Source organism: Heptranchias perlo, chromosome 4 (genome assembly GCF_035084215.1).
Source record: "Heptranchias perlo isolate sHepPer1 chromosome 4, sHepPer1.hap1, whole genome shotgun sequence".
Classification (NCBI taxonomy): domain Eukaryota; kingdom Metazoa; phylum Chordata; class Chondrichthyes; order Hexanchiformes; family Hexanchidae; genus Heptranchias; species Heptranchias perlo.
Genome location: NC_090328.1, coordinates 18,472,776 through 18,490,887, shown reverse-complemented (window position 1 = coordinate 18,490,887; position 18,112 = coordinate 18,472,776). Strand labels below are relative to the sequence as shown.

Below are 18,112 nucleotides of genomic sequence, written 5' to 3'. Positions count from 1 at the left end.
CGGACCCTCCCCGGGAATCCCGAATTTTAGCAGCACCCCCCCCGCCACGAACGCACCCGCTAGGCCATCCGAAAATCACCCCCATTGACAGAGACCAATTGGGCTGAATGGCCTGTTTTTGTGCTGTAAATTCTATACAATTATACTGTGCCATATCGTTAAAAACTTTCCAGATTTTTTTTTCCTTCCAATGTTATGAAACAGAATTAAGGAAATACATGGGGAAATAGAAGATTTATTCATTTCAAATATTCTCTGAATAAACAAAAAATCTCTATCAAAATCACAAGCCTGCTCAGTATAATGGGGTTAAACATTTTGTTATAAGTAGCACATTGAGGAAACTTTGCTCTCATGTCTTATTTTAGGAACAGAATACTCACCACAATTAGTTTAAAGCCACTTATATCAATAATAAATTAGATTTAATTCCTAAAGTAAATTTTATTGAATGATTAATAGAGGAAGGCGTTTTTTTCTGTGAGGTGTTTTTAACTGATATATGATTTAAGTGTTCAGATTTTATTAATTTATTTTACAGTTATGAAATGTTGCAAATTAAAATAGACTAATGATTTAAAAGAAACTCAGTTTATATGTATTTTATAGAATGGTGAATGATTAATTTTCGTGTGGTTCAATACTTGGACTTGCTCAAATTTGGTGGCAATTTTTCAAATATCCAAGTTCTGCAATTAGTGTGTAGGTTATTTGTAATTTAAGTTCACGCACAGCAATTTCACAATAATGGCCCAGATTTTCCGGCCATGGCGAGATTGGTGACGTACATTGAAAATCTCACTGTCTAGACCACTGATCTTGGTGTCGCTAACTTGCTCCAAATTTTGCTGGTTTTCTAATTAGAATACGCCAAGCGAGCATCGCAGCCAATCAGGCACTCGGTGCCAATCTGAGAGATGGAGTGATGGCGAATTCACCATCCGGAACCGTAGGAGGGTTCAAGTGAACAGAAGTTAAATAAACTTGAATTTGCAAATCAAGCTTTGTACTAAACACAAAGTGGGTTGAGAACGGATTTGGCCTGGGTAAATTGGGGTGAAAGATTGGCAGGCAAAACTGTAATCGAACAATGGGCGGCCTTTAAAGAGGAGATGGTTCTGGTACAGTCTAGGTACATTCCTGGGGAAGAGATAGGGCAACCAAAGCCAGAGCTCCATGTGATGAAAGATGCAAAATTGCCACCAAATTTGAGCAAGTCCAAGTATTGAACCACACGAAAATTAATCATTCACCATTCTATAAAATACATATAAACTGAGTTTCTTTTAAATCATTAGTCTATTTTAATTTGCAACATTTCATAACTGTAAAATAAATTAATAAAATCTGAACACTTAAATCATATATCAGTTAAAAACACCTCACAGAAAAAAACGCCTTCCTCTATTAATCATTCAATAAAATTTACTTTAGGAATTAAATCTAATTTATTATTGATATAAGTGGCTTTAAACTAATTGTGGTGAGTATTCTGTTCCTAAAATAAGACATGAGAGCAAAGTTTCCTCAATGTGCTACTTACAACAAAATGTTTAACCCCATTATACTGAGCAGGCTTGTGATTTTGATAGAGATTTTTTGTTTATTCAGAGAATATTTGAAATGAATAAATCTTCTATTTCCCCATGTATTTCCTTAATTCTGTTTCATAACATTGGAAGGAAAAAAAAATCTGGAGTGATGAAAGAGATAGAGAGTAGGATGAAGCAGAAAAAGGGGCATATGACAGATGTCAGGTTGATAATATAAGTGAGAAACAGGCTGAATACAGAAAGTTCAGAAGTGAAAAAGGAAATAAGAGGGGTAAAGATAGAGTATGAGAATAGACTGGTGGCTAACATAAAAGGGAATCTAAAAGTCTTCTATAGGCATAGAAATAGTAAATGGGTAGTAAGAGGAGGGGTGGGGCCGATTAGGGACCAAAAAGGAGTTCTACGCATGGAGGCAGAGGGCATGACTGAGGTGCTCAATGAGTAATTTTCCTCTGTCTTTGCCAAGGAAGAAAATGCTGCCAAAGTCACAGTAAAAGAGGAGGTAATTGAGATAGTAGATGGGCTAAAAAATGAAAAAGAGGAGGTACTAGAAAGGCTGGCTGTACTTAAAGTAGATAAGTCACCTAGTCCGGATGGGATGCATCCTAGGTTGCTGAGCGAAGTAAGGGTGGAAATTGCGGAGGTGCTGGCCACAATCTTCTAATCCTCCTTAGATACAGGGGTGGTGCCAGAGGACTGGAGAATTGCAAATATTACACCCTTGTTCAAAAAAGGGCGTAAGGATAAACCCGGTAACTACAGGCCAGTCAGTTTAACCTCGGTGGTGGGGAAGCTTTTAGAAATGATAATCCGGGACAAAATTAATAGTCACTTGTACAAGTGTGGATTAATAAAGGAAAGCTAGCATGGATTTGTTAAAGGCAAATCATGTTTAACTAACTTGATAGAGTTTTTGGTGAGCTAACAGAGAGGGTTGATGAGGGCAATGCGGTTTATGTTGTGTATATGGACTTCCAAAAGGCGTTTGATAAAATGCCACATAATAGGCTTGTCAGCAAAATTGAAGTCCATGGAATAAAAGGGGCAGTGGCAGCATGGATACAAAATTGGCTCAGTGACAGAAAACAGAGATTAGCAGTGAACGGATGTTTTTTGGACTGGAGGAAGGTGTACAGTGATGTTCCCCAGGGGTCGGTACTAGGACTACTGTTTTTTTTGATATATATTAACGACTTGGACTTGGGTGTACAAGGCACAATTTCAAAATCTGCAGATGACATAAAACTTGGAAGTGTAGTAAACAGTGAGGAGGTTAGTAATTGACTTCAAGAAGACATAGACAGGCCAGTGGAATGGGCGGACACATGGCAGATGAACTTTAACACAGAGAAGTGCAAAGTGATACATTTTGGCAGGAAGAATGAGGAGAGACAATATAAACTAAATGGTACAATTCTAAAGTGGGTGCAGGAACAGAGAGACCTGGGGGTACATGTGCACAAATCGTTGAAGGTGGCCGGACAGGTTGAGAAAGTGGTTAAAAAGACATATGGGATCCTGGGCTTTATAAATTGAGGCATAGAGTACAAAAGGAAGGACGTAATGTTGAACCTTTATAAAATACTGGTTCGGCCACAGCCAGAATATTTTGTCCAAATCTAGGCTCCACACTTTAGGAACTATGTGAAGGCCTTACAGAGAGTGCACAAAAGATTAACTAGAATGGTTCCAGGCATGAAGGACTTCAGTTACATGGATAGACTGGAGAAGCTGGGGTTGTTCTCCTTAGAGCAGAGGAGATTTGATAGAAGTGTTCAGAATCATGAAGGGTTTAGATAAAGTAAATAAAGAGAAACTGTTCCCATTGGCGGAAGGGTCGAGAACCAGAGGACACAGGTTAAGGTGATTTTTAAGGTTAAAGAACCAAAGGTGACATGAGGAAAAACTTTTTTATGCAGCGAGTAGTTATGATCTTGAATGCCTGAAAGGGTGGTAGAAGCAGATTCAATCATGGCTTTCAAAAAGGAATCGGATAACTACTTGAAGGGAAAAATATTGCAGGGCGACAGGGAAAAAGCGGAGGAATGGGACTAACTGGATTGCTCTGACAAAGAGCCGGCACAGGCTCGATGGGCTGAATGGCCTCTATGATTCTATGGTTCTATGATTCTGGAAACGCTGATATCCTGCTACAATGCTTATGCCACAAAGATTAAGAAAAATAAGTGACTCTGGTAAATGAGTGAAATAAACAACTAAATAAACGTATGAGTAAAAACTGCCTTGGTTCCTTTGTGGAAATGTTCCCAGGATAGTCATCATCACACAGTTATAGCAATAAACTTTCGAGCAAAGGATAAATCACTCCGTGAAATACAGTTTGATTTTGGTTCTCCGTTTTCCATACTGATCTTCGAGCAATTAATCACTCCGCCGCCAGGTCACCAGTGCCATTATTTTTAAGTCTAAATGGCAGCTGCTTGGAAACTGGCTTAAATGCAGGAAAATGGCGACCCTGATTGATTTTAATCGGGACTGGCTTATGATAATTACCTTCTAACTGTTTTCAGTGAGGGTAATGGCAGAGCAGGGCTAAAGTCCCAGGAAAATATGGCATGTCTTATTCCATATGTAAGTCACTTACTCCATAATTTCCTCTTCTGCGCTGTTCAGGAGTCCAGATGGCCATTATGATGGCGCAAGTCCCCAGGAAAATCAGGGCCAACCTTTTGAAGGCGCTAACAGCCTGTAGTCCATATGACTGGCACAAGTGAGCTGGCTCACCTCTTTTAGCTACTGAGGAAGGGTTGGTGGTATAACTCTTTCTAGCTATCTTCTAAAGTAAAAAACAAAAAATGTTTGTGATGAATTTTGTGCTCATTGTGGCAAAGGATGCCAGTCCCAAAGAAAGAGATATACTCATAATGCATGCAGCCAATGTTAACAGTAGATGGTTTTGGTTCTTCCAATAGAGTATTCATTGATGTATTTGCATAAAATCCTTCTTGTACTATTTTAACATTGACTCTATTGCAATAAAATAGTGAATAAAGATATTTCATGTGAATGAGTTCACCAATGTGTAACCAAAGGAAATTAAATCACCAGGTATTCCTCCATTACGACAGGTGGAACCTGATTGACTGGTTTCCTCCCATTAACAATTTTGGATTGAACAGAAAGACTGGAAACAAAATGGCGCACATCCACCATTTTGATTTGGATTCATTGTTTTCTCCAAAATAAGGGCAATTAACCGAGAGAGGAAGCCATACCTTTAAAACGTCAGTAAGTTATCTGTAATCCAAACATAAAGAATTTTTCCTGCAATATTTCTTCGGACACCATCAAGTGTTCAGGATCTTAACTATTAGCTGCACCTGGAAGAGTTAACAACCAAAGCTTTTTCCCTCATGGAGCAGCCACGTACAATAACCCGAGCTTTCACCGTGATTTATAAGCATGTGCAGTGATCATTTTGGAGTGAGGCACATTTTAACTTAATTAGAGGTTGTAATAAGATTTACAAAGGTAGATTTCTAATATATCTGCAGGTAGTGCCTCATCAGCAGGATCCATGTGACAGTCTCTGCCGCTGTATGCAGCATTTTACAGAGTCTGAGAAAATTTTCAAGGGAATTTGTGCCAATGTCATGACAAAGGATGAAGCTGATTCCTAAATAGCGATCATCTATACTAATTTAAACATAATTTTGTATCCGCTGGTGTGCACGCATTATTAGCAAATTAAACAATAAATCTTAGCAATGGGTCGTGCTTCATTACAATTTGTTGATAAATACTATACAACGCAGCTGCCATAAGATAAAGATGAACAAACTAAGCAATTTCCCAGAGTGTTGATGAGTTTCAGCTAACATTGTGTTTAAAACATTAGAATAACGACATTTAGTCAGTTCTCTTGAGCCATTGCTAAAGGCTGAATATTGAACAATCATTAAAGACGGACTATTCTGATATGATACATATACAAGGGACTGATTGAAGCTCTTGAAGCTGAAAGGACATGTGGTATATGATCTGCTGAAAAATGCTAGATTCAGCACTACCTCACCCCACCACCTCTCGATTCCTCCACTGTCTCTCATTTGTCACACTGCTTCTCCGGATGAGCAAAAACTTCCTCCAACTAAATATTGGGAAGGCTGAAGCCATTGTCTTCGGTCCCTGCCATAAACTCTATTCCTGAGCACTGACTCCATCGCTTTCCCTGACCACTGAACCAGACTGTTCGCAACCTTGGTGTCCTATTTGACCCTGAGATGAGCTTCTATCCGCATATCCACTCCATCACCAAGACCGCCTACTTCCACCTCCGTAACATCGCCCGTCCACGCCCCTGCCTCAGCTCATCTGCTGCTGAAACCCTCATCCACGCCTTTGTTACCTCCAGACTCGACTATTCCAATGCTCTCCTGGCTGGCCTCCCATCTTCCACCCTCCATAAACTTGAGCTCATCCAAAACTCTGCTCCCCGTATCCTAACTCGCACCAAGTCCCATTTACCCATCACCCCTGTGCCCACTGACCTACATTGGCTCCCGGTCTGGAAACGCCTCAATTTTAAAATTCCCATCCTTGTTTTCAAATCCCTCCATGGCCTCAGCCCTCCCTATCTCTGTAACCTCCTCCAGCCCTAAGAGATCTCTGCGCTCCGACAATTCTTGCCTCTTGCGCATCCCCGATTTTAATCGCTCCACCATTGGCTGCCGTGCCTTCAGTTTCCTAGGCCCTAAGCTCTGGAATTCCCTCCCTAAATCTCTCCGCCTCTCTACCTCTCTCTCCTCCTTTAAGACGGTCCTTAAAACCTACCTCTTTGACCAAGCTTTGAGTCACCTGTCCTAATATCTCCTTACGTGGCTCAGTGTCACGTAAATCTCCTGTGAAGCGCCTTGGGACATTTTACTATGTTAAAGGCGCTGTATAAATGCAAGTTGTTGTATGATCTGTGAATTTACAAGGTTTTGTAAAATCAGCTTCCAAACCAGCTTTTAGGCAGTTTGAAGTTATTCATTTCTAGTGAGACAGTTCTGAAACATACAACCTAGTGAATTTTACAACTATGTTTATAGCGTTGTCTACAATTTTCCTTTTCAGCCGTAAATATTAGACCCTGATTATTAAAAAGTTAAATTGAAAGTGCCTTCCCAGAGTTTAAATTCAACATCCATGCAGTACTGAGCTACGCATACCAGGAATGCCCCAAATTCAAGTTAACTGGCCTCAGTCAGGGGTCCCTCAGTAAGAGGTGGACAATCAATTTCAGCACCACTCGCGCAAGTAACGGAAATCATCCAGAGATTTTGCTCCTCATTGTTTACTGGCTATTGCTGGAAAATGTATGAGTGTGGATCCTATGTGATAACTGGACTGGGTTCAGCAGTGGTGCCCGAAGAGATTGACTTGCATGCCAATGCTCTGTCTTTGCTCACACAGGAAGAGTGTTCACATGGGTGAGGTAGTGAAAGACTGCTGGGACTTTGGAAACATGCAGGAGCAGGGGTCAGCACCTTCAGAAAAGGAGGGGGGAAGAGTTAAAAAATTTAAGGGGATCTCCAGCCAAAAGCAATCTTCTGTGTTAATTGGGTGATATGAGTCACCTGGAATCACGTCTTCAAAAGAAATAACAAGTTAAAACTGGAAGGTAGCATGAGAAGATGAAACTCGTTGAGTTCTCCCTGCTAATAAGGAGGACTTTGTTTATCAAAACAAAAGTGACTGTTACATTTCTTCAGAAGTTATTGAAAAGGATATTGAACCCACTATAGACTTTATCTGTTATGTATAGTATTGTTAATATTTGCAAGATTCTTTCAAGAACACCATGCTTTGTGTATAATACGCACCTACTTATAAAGAATCGGCAGTGTAGTACAATACTACATTTAATCCATGATGTGGAGATGCCGGTGATGGACTGGGGTTGACAATTGTAAACAATTTTACAACACCAAGTTATAGTCCAGCAATTTTATTTAAAATTCACAAGATTTCGGAGGCTTCCTCCTTCCTCAGGTGAATGTGGAAAAAAGGAGGAAGCCTCCGAAATCTTGTGAATTTCAAATAAAATTGCTGGACTATAACTTGGTGTTGTAAAATTGTTTACAACATTTAATCCAGTAAGTAGATTACTGCAAATAGGATAACCCTTGATTCATTGGCCATTTTTAATTAATGAGAAACCAATGTGAAGAGCTAAGGCCCTTAATGCAGGACAACACCAAGTTTCAAAAGAACAGGGAGAAGACAAATTAAATACTAGACAATGCCAAACCTGGGTTTTAAAAGCACTTAAGTTGTAGGAGAAAAGGAAGACTAAGGGAGGTAAGGAGTTCGATAGTTTGGAAGTTCTATGGAGGAATGAGAGAGCAGGACAGTGCAATGAGTTGCGATTTCAACATAGTGTGGATGCTGGATGAGGAACATGTTTAGGATGGCATATTTGGAGCTTCAAAGAAACACAAGTGAGAAAGTAAAAGGGGTTAAAACAATCTACATATAGTATATGAGAAATATTGCATCTGTGTCTTCTTCCTGTCTACAAAACATAATTTCTCATTATGTTTTTGTTACACTTTGGTGTTAAATTTTTCCCATAAAAAAATTCTTATGTCCACATTTAAAATGGAAATTGCTTATGTAAACTTGCCTCAGTATAATTACACCCTGCCACCAGTGATGGCACTTTAGCACCTCAGTTTTGCATCTCCCGACTCCTTAGTCTGTACCGCAGAGAAACTCCTATGCTTTGACCAACTCTACTTCGCTACTTCCCAAATTGCTGTAGGTGTTGCTATTAAGCTATAAATAATATAAAATCAAAGAGTAATCGAAAAATAAGGACAGAATGCAAGAATTTACAATGGGGACGGAATTAATTCTTGTCACCTTGGTCCAATTATCTCCCGCCCTCTAACCTCATTTCACCTGAGGGCTACACTTGGTCTTCACTCTTTATGTGCAGCTCTGCGGGAGATTGACTGGTATTATCAATATGTATCAACAGGAACACGAAAGGTTTCAATGAAGAAAAGCTGGAGGATAAAGGTGAGTGAAAGATTGTTTATCAGTCAACAAGCTAATGTTGAGAAGATTACATGGGAAATTATAAATGTGGCAGAAAAGCAGCAAGAAAACCATTATTACATTATTGAATTACTGCTTGATGGCAACTAGATAATAGTATGGCTGTGGGTTTGAAATATGAAATGTTATTATATTATTAAATGTTGCTTATTATTAGTATTAACTTAAGTGTCAGCTTGGCTTAGTTGATAACACACTTGCCTCTGAGTCAGATGGTTGTGGAATCATTTATCATCCAGGCCTTGAGTAGATGGATATAAAAGATCCTAAAGCTCTATTTGAAGAAGAGCAGCAGTTATTCCTCAACCAAAAACTGATTAACTGATCATTAATTTCATTGTTATATGTCGGAACTTGCTTGTGTGCAAATTGACTACTGTCTTTGCCTACCAAACAACAGCGGCCACAATTAAAAAGTAATTAATTGTGAACTTGGGATGCCCTGAGGATGTGGAAGGTGTTATGGTGGTAGTTGCAAATGTTTTTTTCATTCTTTCTTTCACATATTCTATGCTGACACTTTAGTGCAATAATGAGGGAGTGCTGCATTTTCACAGGAGTTGTCTTTTGGATAAGTCACGAAACAAGGCTCTGCCTACTTGTTCAGGTGGATGTTGAAGATCCCATGGCATTACTTGAAGAAGAGTAGGGACTTCTCCTCATGTCATGACCAAAATCCATCCCTCAGCCAACAAAAAAAATAGAGATGAGCTGGTTAATAAGTTAATTCACGTTTGTGGGATTTTACTGTGTACAAATTGGCTACTGTATTGCCTAACAGCAACAGTAACTGCATTTCAAAACTAAATTGTGGGTAATGCTTTGAGATTAAAAAAGTACAAGTCTATCTTTTTAGTAGGCCTACTATATATTACTAGCATTGCTTGTGGAGGATGAGATGGGGGTGAGGCTGGATTATGCATCTGACAAAGTCAAGTGTAGGGGAACTGATTGAAGCACACAAGGTGTGTTTGTGAGTATGAGTTTGGCTGACCCCTGATGATGAAGTTTGGGGTGATTGGATGTGAGGTAATATATTTGGGGACCTATATTCTATTGTAGACACTGCAGTACTGGATGTGGGGGAGGTGGCTATGGCTGTAGGCTGTAGGTGAGGATCATCAAGGCAATGTCTATAAAAGAAGTTAATTATACAAGAATACTCTGAGGTATTTTCTACTATCTCCATTCCCCTACTTAAATATTGAAAGGTCTTACCTACAGTACAACTATAAAACCAGCTGCATCATTTAGGCATCATTTGTTTCTGCTGTTGACAAAAGTATTTCATAGTGAAAGGTTAAACAATTCTGTTTAAATCCCCACTGCATTTAGAAGACAAAACTGCCAGTGCTAGTGTGAATCATTGTGTCAGTGGCTGGCAAACCTGGAGATGCTGGGAAGGTGGAGGACTGGCCGAATTTAATGGCAGGAACTCATCAGAATTTTTTTACTCCGTTTCCCGCCTGGCAGCCGACCAGATAGATAGGCTGGTTTTTTTTATTCGTTCATGGGATGTGGGCGTCGCTGGCGAGGCCGGCATTTATTGCCCATCCCTAATTGCCCTTGAGAAGGTGGTGGTGAGCCGCCTTCTTGAACCGCTGCAGTCCATGTGGTGACGATTCTCCCACAGTGCTGTTAGGAAGGGAATTCCAGGATTTTGACCCAGCGGCGTTGAAGGAACGGCGATATATTTCCAAGTCGGGATGGTGTGTGACTTGGAGGGGAACGTGCAGGTGGTGTTGTTCCCATGTGCCTGCTGCCCTTGTCCTTCTAGGTGGTAGAGGTCGCGGGTTTGGGAGGTGCTGTTGAAGAAGCCTTGGCGAGCTGCTGCAGTGCATCCTGTGGATGGTATACACTGCAGCCACGGTGCGCCGGTGGTGAAGGCTGGTCGCTGCCGGGCAGGAAAGCCTGCTGTAGAAGGCAGCAGCCGGGGACGGTCCCCGCCAATGGAGAAGATCAGGGATCGGTGGTGGAGGGGGGCTCAGAGCGCAGCAGCAAGGAGGGAGGGAGGGAGAGATTGCGGTGGGGGAGAGAGATTGCGGGGAGGGAGAGATCGCGGGGAGGGAAGACATGGCCGGGGGGGGAGAGATCGCGGGGAGGGAGAGATCGCGGTGGTAGAGACCGCGGGGGAAGAGATCGCGGGGGAAGAGATCGGGGGGGAAGAGATCGCGGGGGAAGAGATCATGGAGAGGGAGAGATTGCTGGATGGAAGAGATCGCGGGGAGGGAGAGATCGGGAGGAAGAGATCGCGGGGAGGAAGAGATCACGAGGAGGGAGAGATCACAGGGGGGAGAAATCGCAGGGGGGAGAAATCGCAGGGGGGAGAGATCACAGTGGGGAGAGATCGAAGTGGGGAGAGATCGCGGGGGGAAGAGATTGCAGGGAGGAAGAGATCGCGGGGAGAGAGAGATCGTGGGAGGGGGAGATCACGGGGGGAGAGATCACAGTGGGGAGAGATGGTGAGGGAGAAGATCGCAGGGGAGAGATTGCAGAGGAGAAGATCGCAGGGGAGATCGTGGGGAAGAGATCGCAAGGGTAGAGATTGCAGCGGGAGAGATCGCGAGGGTAGAGATCACGGTGGGGAGAGATAGAGATCGCAGGGGGAGGTATCAAGGGAGGAGACGTCGAAGTGGGGGAACATCGCGAGGAGAGATCGCGGGGAGGGTGGAAGAGATCGCGGGAGTGTCGCAAGACCATGGCAGGTTCGTTTGAGGGGTCAGGGGGAAGCACTCCTTCTCCGACTGGCCCACAAGCAGTGCTGGAAAAGCACTTACCTGCTGGATCCGACAGCTCCCACCTCACTCCAGCTATCAGGTTTCCTGAGCCCTGGGAAACCCAGCCGGCCAGCGTTAAATTCAAAATCTGAGAAGCAAAGCTACATTAACATATTATAATCACAGCCTCTCCAGAGCTGGTTACTTGGTCATCCCCAAACCGCCACAGTAAAACTGGAAGTAGGCGGTGTTCGCGGTGGGTTGGTGTCGGGTTTCACACAATTAGCAATTTAATCCCCCCGCAACGCTCTCCCGCCTGTCGTGGTGGGGATGCCAGAGGAACCAGGGATAACTGGGCCCAAAACTGGAATGGAGATAGAGGAGTGGTGCACTGACAGCAACGAGATATTGTGCAATGAAGAGAGTGGGAGAGAAGGTGGGGATCTGAGCAAGGGCGGACTGGTCAGTCGGTGTAGAGCTATGACCTTGGGTTGATGACACTGGTGCTACATTAGGGCGGTGGAGTACTGGCAGGATGGGGCTGAGGCGGTGGGCAGGGATCGGTTGCAGGTTTGGGAAGGAGGAATGTGGGGGCGTTCCAGGCTGCAACTGAATAGTGGGGAGGTTGCTTGCAAGGTTTGGTGTGAGAATGGAAATAGGGTAATAAAGGGCTTTCCTCAACAAGTCCAGCATCAGCGAGATGGATATAAACTTGAAAATGGGATTTATTAACTTCATTGTGCAGTTCACTAGTATAATAATACTTGGATTTATAAAGCATTTCATCATGTTAGGGCTGCCTGAAAGCACTTCACACTATTAATTACTTTTGTAGCCCAGAGACAGTTCTTATGCAAGCAATTTAGAAATACTAATTAAATGTAGAAGTTCGATTGTGTTAAATGTAACAGTGGCCAAGACATTAGAAATAGCCATGACGGCTGTATCACATGATCACTAGATAGTTACAGACAAGGAAGTCCATTTGGCCCATCTTAATTGATCCAGCCAGAAAAATCCAATTTTAACCTAACTCACTGGGTGGGAAAGCCACGGGATCGGATGGAATGTCGGTTTTACACCCCGCCCAATATTAGGCTCCACTGAATTCAATGGAGAGTAAAATCAGGCAGGGTGTAAAACCAGCATTGCAGCCAATCCCATCAGTTTCTCAACAGGCAGCTTAGGTTAAAATTACCCTCTAAAGTCTCCCCATATCAACATCCAATTGTTTCTTAAAAGATTCCAGGTTTTCACCTCCACTACTCTTCCTGGAAGCTTGTTCCATATGTTGATCATTCTTTTGTGCAGAAGAATTTCCTGACTTCTAAATTTTCATTGTTCTTGTTTGAATCCATCTCCCTTTGTCCTAGTAACACAATTTAATTTAAATTAGTATTCTGGATTTACCTTTTCCACTCCCTTAACTATCTCATCTATCTTTTTACGATCTCCTCTCAAATGCTTCCTTTCCAGGCTCAAAAGCTGAAGTTTCTTGAGCTTTCCTCATAGTTGACACAAGGGATCAGCCTCGTGCCCCTACTGTGAACTGACTCCGGAGTGCATGAATGTCTCCCTTGTGTGTTGGGGACCAGATCAGAGCACATGTACTCAAGGTGCGATCTAACCTGAGCACTGTACAGTTTGGAAATAACCTCATTTGACTTGGATTCTGCAGTTTTGGCTACGTACTTCATTCTATTGGCTTTGTTGACTTTTCATTCTGCATTGGTTGCATACATTCAGCATCAAGTCTTCTGAGGTGCCTAGCTCTCTTTAAGCTTTATCCTCAGCCATTTCATGGAGTACATGTTGCTTATGTTTTTCCAATGTGGAATATTTTACACTTAGCTGCATTAAATTTTATCTACATTGCTCTGTCCATTTACACATTTATCATTCTGTAATTTCAGAAATTACTTCCTCTGATTCCACTGCCTCTTCCAGTTTGTCCTCATCTTTTCATCAGGGGTCAGGTAGCAAAATGGATTGAACGATGGCTACAAAACAGGAAACAGAGCGTTGGAATTAAAGGAAGCTTCTCAGACTGGCAGAAAGCAGGAATTGCTGTCCTACAGGGATCCGTGTCGGAACGAACCACTGTTGTTCAGCGTATACATAAATTATTTAACTCAGAAATTGGAGGTGTGGTGTCAAAAATTTGTAGGTGATACCAAATTGAGGGTATAGATAATAATATGGAGGACTGTGCCAAAATGGAGGAAGACATAAACTGGCTTGTAGAGTGGGCGGATCAATGGGAAATGAAATTCAATATAACGAAGTGTGAACTGGTTCACTTTGGTCAGAGGAATAAGGAGGCCACATATTCCTTGGAAGGTAAGAAAATAAATGGGGTAAAGGAGCAAAGAGATCTGTGAATAAAGGTACATAAATCACTAAAAGTAGCAACACAAGCTGATCAGGCCATAAAGAGTGCAAACAAAGTATTGGGGCTCATTTCTAGAGGAAACAGAATAAAAAATAGGGAGGTAATGTTAAATTTATATAGAATCTTGGTTAGACCATATTTGCAGCACTGTGTTCAATTCCGTTCTTCATACTACAAAAATGGATATGGAAGAACTGGGGAAAGTGCAGAAAAGATTTACAAGGATGTTACCAGAATTGTGGGGATGCAACTATCAGGAAAGATTGAGCCAGCTGGGACTCTTTTCTCTTGAAAAGAGATGACTTGATCAGAGGAGACCTGATGGAGATCTTTAAAATTATGAATGAGTTGGGTAAGGTAGATGTGGAGAAACTGTTCCAGCTTGTGGGTGAGTCCAGAACAAGAAGGCATAAATATAAAATAGCCACTAACAGATCAAATAAAGAATTTCAGAGGAATCTCTTTGCGTAGAGAGTGTTGAGAATGTGGGACTTGTTGAAGTGGAAGTGGTTGAAGAAGGTAGCATTGATGTATTTAAGGGGAGATTTGATGCATACATGAGAGAGAAGGGAATGGAGTAAACTAGCAAGAAATATAAAAAAGGATTGTAAGAGCTTCTACTAAATAGGAAGAGAGTAGCAAAAGTAAACATTGGTTCCTTAGAAATATTTTGTATCTGTCTGCACAGTAGAAAACACAAAAAGCATACCAAAAATAGTGGGGAACTTAAAACAATTAATATCACTAGAGAAAAAGTACTTGAGAAACAAATGGCACTAAAAGCAAATAAATCCCCTCAACCTGATGGCCCACATCCAAGGGTTCTAAAAGAGGTGGCTGCAGAGATAGTGGGTGCATTGGTTGCGATCTTCCAAAATTCCTTAGATTCTAGAATGGTCCCAGCGGATTGGAAGCTGGCAAATGTAACCCCGCTATTCAAGAAAGAAGGGAGAGAGAAAACAGGGAACTACAGGCCAGTTAGTCTGACATCAGTCACCGGGAAAATTTTGGAATCCATTTTTAAGGAAGTGGTAACAGGCCACTTCGAAAATCACAATATGATTAGGCAGAGTCAACATGGTATTATGAAAGGGAAATCATGCTTGGCAAATTTATTAGAGTTTTATGAGGATGTAACTAGCAGGGTAGATAAGGGGGAACCAGTGGATGTAGTATATTTGGATTTTCAAAAGGCATTCGATAACGTGCAACATAAAAGGTTGTTACACAAGGTAAGGGCTCATGTGGTTGGGGGTAATATATTAGCATGGATAGAGGATTGGTTAATGGACAGAAAAGAGAGTAGGGATAAATAGGTCATTCTCAGGTTGGCAGGCTGTAACTAGTGGGGTGCCACAAGGATTGGTGCTTGGGCCTCAGCTATTTACAATCTATATTAATGACTTAGATGAAGCGACCAAGTGTAATGTATCCAAGTTTGCTGACAGTACAAAGGTAGGTGAGAAAGTAAGCTGTGAGGAGGACACAAAGGCCTCAATTTTGAAATGCTGGTGGGTTGGCAGTGTTGGGGGTGGGGGGGTGGTGAAGGTGTGCGTGGTAAACTCGAATAAAAAAACTTACCTTTTCCTTGATGGTGATTAATGTTGTTTCCGGGTTTCGCGCCCGGCAGCCAGCCTGAATGACAGGCTGGCTGTCGACAGGAGCTGCAACGCCGAGGTGGGGGGAGAGAAAGAGAGAGAGCGAGCGAGATGTCATCCAGCGCTGGAACAGAGAGTGGAAGGCGATAAAGATCGTGGGGGGGGTGGGGGGGGGAAGAGGGCCAGATCGGGGAGGGAGAGGGGAGATCGGCGGGGGGGGGGGGGGGGGGGAGAGTGGAAGATCGGAGTAGGGGGGAGAGTGGAAGATCGGGGGGAGAGGAGAAGATCGGGGGGAGATGGATAGATTGGGGGGAGCAGGGGAGCTCGGGGGGGGGGAGCGGGAAAGATCGGGGGGAGAGAGTGGAAGATCGGGGGGAGAGGGGAAGATCGGAGAGGGGAGAGGGAAAGATCGGAACGGGGAAAGGGGAAGATCAGGGTGGAGCATGGAAGATCGGAGGGGAGAGGGGGAGATTGGTGAGGGGAAGATCGTAGAGGGACATCGGGGGGGGGGAGAGGGGGAGATCGGAGAGGGAGACATCGTGGGCTGAGAGGGACATCGGAGAGGGAGACATCGGACATCGGAGCAGGGTGGAAAGGTAGGTTGATTTTGTTTTTTTAACTTTGTGCAATGGTTTTTCATTTAACTTATTTTGTTTATTTTTGTGTGATCTGCCCTTCACACCTGGTTTCATCAGGCATGAATCGGAAGCTGCGGGAAAGCCGCGCAGGTAAGTTTAAAATCGTTTTAACTATCTACTACATCAGAAATAAAGTACCTTAAGTACCTCAACGAGGTACATTTGGTTCTTTAACTATCATCCCGCCGGATTTAATTGCCGGCGGGACTCCCACGTTTGTGAGGCACGCACACATACAGACACATCTGTGGGAAATCCAGAACTCGGCAGGTTGGGGCCGGCTTCCTCACCCACTCGGGATTTCCCCGATTTGTGCAGCCCCCCCGCACCCGGATTTTCCTTTGAAAATTGGGGCCATTGAGTCTGCAAAGGGACATAGACAGATTAAGTGAGTGGGCAAGGTGGCGGCAGATGGAGTATAATGTTGGGAAATGTGAGGTCATTCACTTTGATAGGAAGAATAGAAAAACAGAATATTTTTTAAATGGTGAGAAACTATTAAATGTTGGTTTTCAGAGAGACTTGAGTGTCCTGGTACAAGAAACACAAATAGTTAGTATGCAGGTACTGCAGGCAATTAGGAAAGCAAATGGCATGTTGGCCTTTATTGCAAGGGTGTTGGAGTACAAGAGTAAGGAAGTTTTACTACAATTACACAGGGCTTTAGTGAGACCTCACCTGGAGTACTGCGTATAGTTTTGGTCTCCTTATCTAAGGGAGGATATACTTGCCCTGGCGGCAGTGCAACGAAGGTTCACGAGATTAATTCCTGGGATGAGAGGGTTGTCCTATGAAAAAAGGTTGAGTAGAATGGACCTATACTCTCTGGAGTTTAGAAAAATGAGAGGTGATCTCATTGAAACATATAAGATTCTGAGGGGGCTTGACAGGGTAGATGCTGAGAGATTCTTTCCGCTGGCTAGAGAGTCTAGAACTAGGGGGCATAGTCGCAGGATACGGGGTCAGCCATTCAAGACTGAGATGAGGAGGAATTCCTTCAAGCAGAGGGTTGTGAATTTTTGGAATTCTCTACCCCAGTGGGCTGTGGATGCTGAATCATCAAATATATTCAAGGCTGAGATGATAGATTTTTGGACTCGAGGGGAAACAAGGGATATGGGGATCGGGTGGGAAATCGGAGTTGAGGTCAAAGATTAGCCATGATCTGATTGAATGATGGAACAGGCTCGAGGAGTCGTATGGCCTACTCCTGCTCCTATTTCTTATGTTCTTATGTTCTTATGATATGGGGGCAGTGTGGGAAGAGGTAATTGGAATGGGAGTATAAACACTGGCATAGACCAGTTGGACCGAATGGTCTGTTACTGTGTTGTAAATTCCAGTGTAATTCCATGAGTTTGTGAATCCAAGTCATTGCTGTAAATTAGTAACAGTAGTGGTCCTGGCTCCCCCATCCTCCTCCAACATAACTCCTCTAATAGGTACTTGTTGTTTCCCATCCTTAAGGCAATTCATTCCCAACCTTTTGCCCTGAACCTTTACAGCTTTTGCTAAATGTGTAGATCTTTGTTAAATGCCTTTTGGACAACTTAACTGGACCAGCCATATAAATACTATAGCTACAAGAGCAGGTCAGAGGCTGGGTATTCTGAGGCGAGTGACTCACCTCCTGACTCCCCAAAGCCTTTCCACCATCTACAAGGCACAAGTCAGGAGTGTGATGGAATACTCTCCACTTGCTTGGATGAGTGCAGCTCCAACAACACTCAAGAAGCTCGACACCATCCAAGATAAAGCAGCTCGCTTGATTGGCACTCCATCCACCACCCTAAACATTCACTCCCTTCACCAGCGGCGCACTGTGGCTGCAGTGTGTACCATCCACAGGATGCACTGCAGCAACTCTTCGACAGCACCTCCCAAACCCGCGACCTCTACCACCTAGAAGGACAAGAGCAGCAGGCACATGGGAACAACACCACCTGCACGTTCCCATCCAAGTCACACACCATCCTGACTTGGAAATATATCGCCGTTCCTTCATTGTCGTTGGGTCAAAATCCTGGAACTCCCTTCATAACAGCACTGTGGGAGAACCGTCACCATACAGCGGTTCAAGAAGGCGGCTCCCCACCACCTTCTCAAGGGCAATTAGGGATGGGCAATAAATGCCGGCCTCGCCAGC

At 43.1% G+C, this 18,112-nt stretch overlaps 1 long non-coding RNA gene across 2 annotated transcripts in view; it reads left to right on the top strand.

Moving 5' to 3' along the window:
• The window catches only part of LOC137320756 (uncharacterized), a 92,337-nt gene that overhangs the window by 54,656 nt on the left and 19,569 nt on the right, over positions 1 to 18,112 (top strand). For both annotated transcript variants that reach the window (XR_010962642.1, XR_010962641.1), the window contains exon 2: positions 8,542 to 8,582. This is a non-coding gene — a long non-coding RNA (uncharacterized lncRNA). The remainder of the gene's footprint in view (positions 1 to 8,541; positions 8,583 to 18,112) is intronic.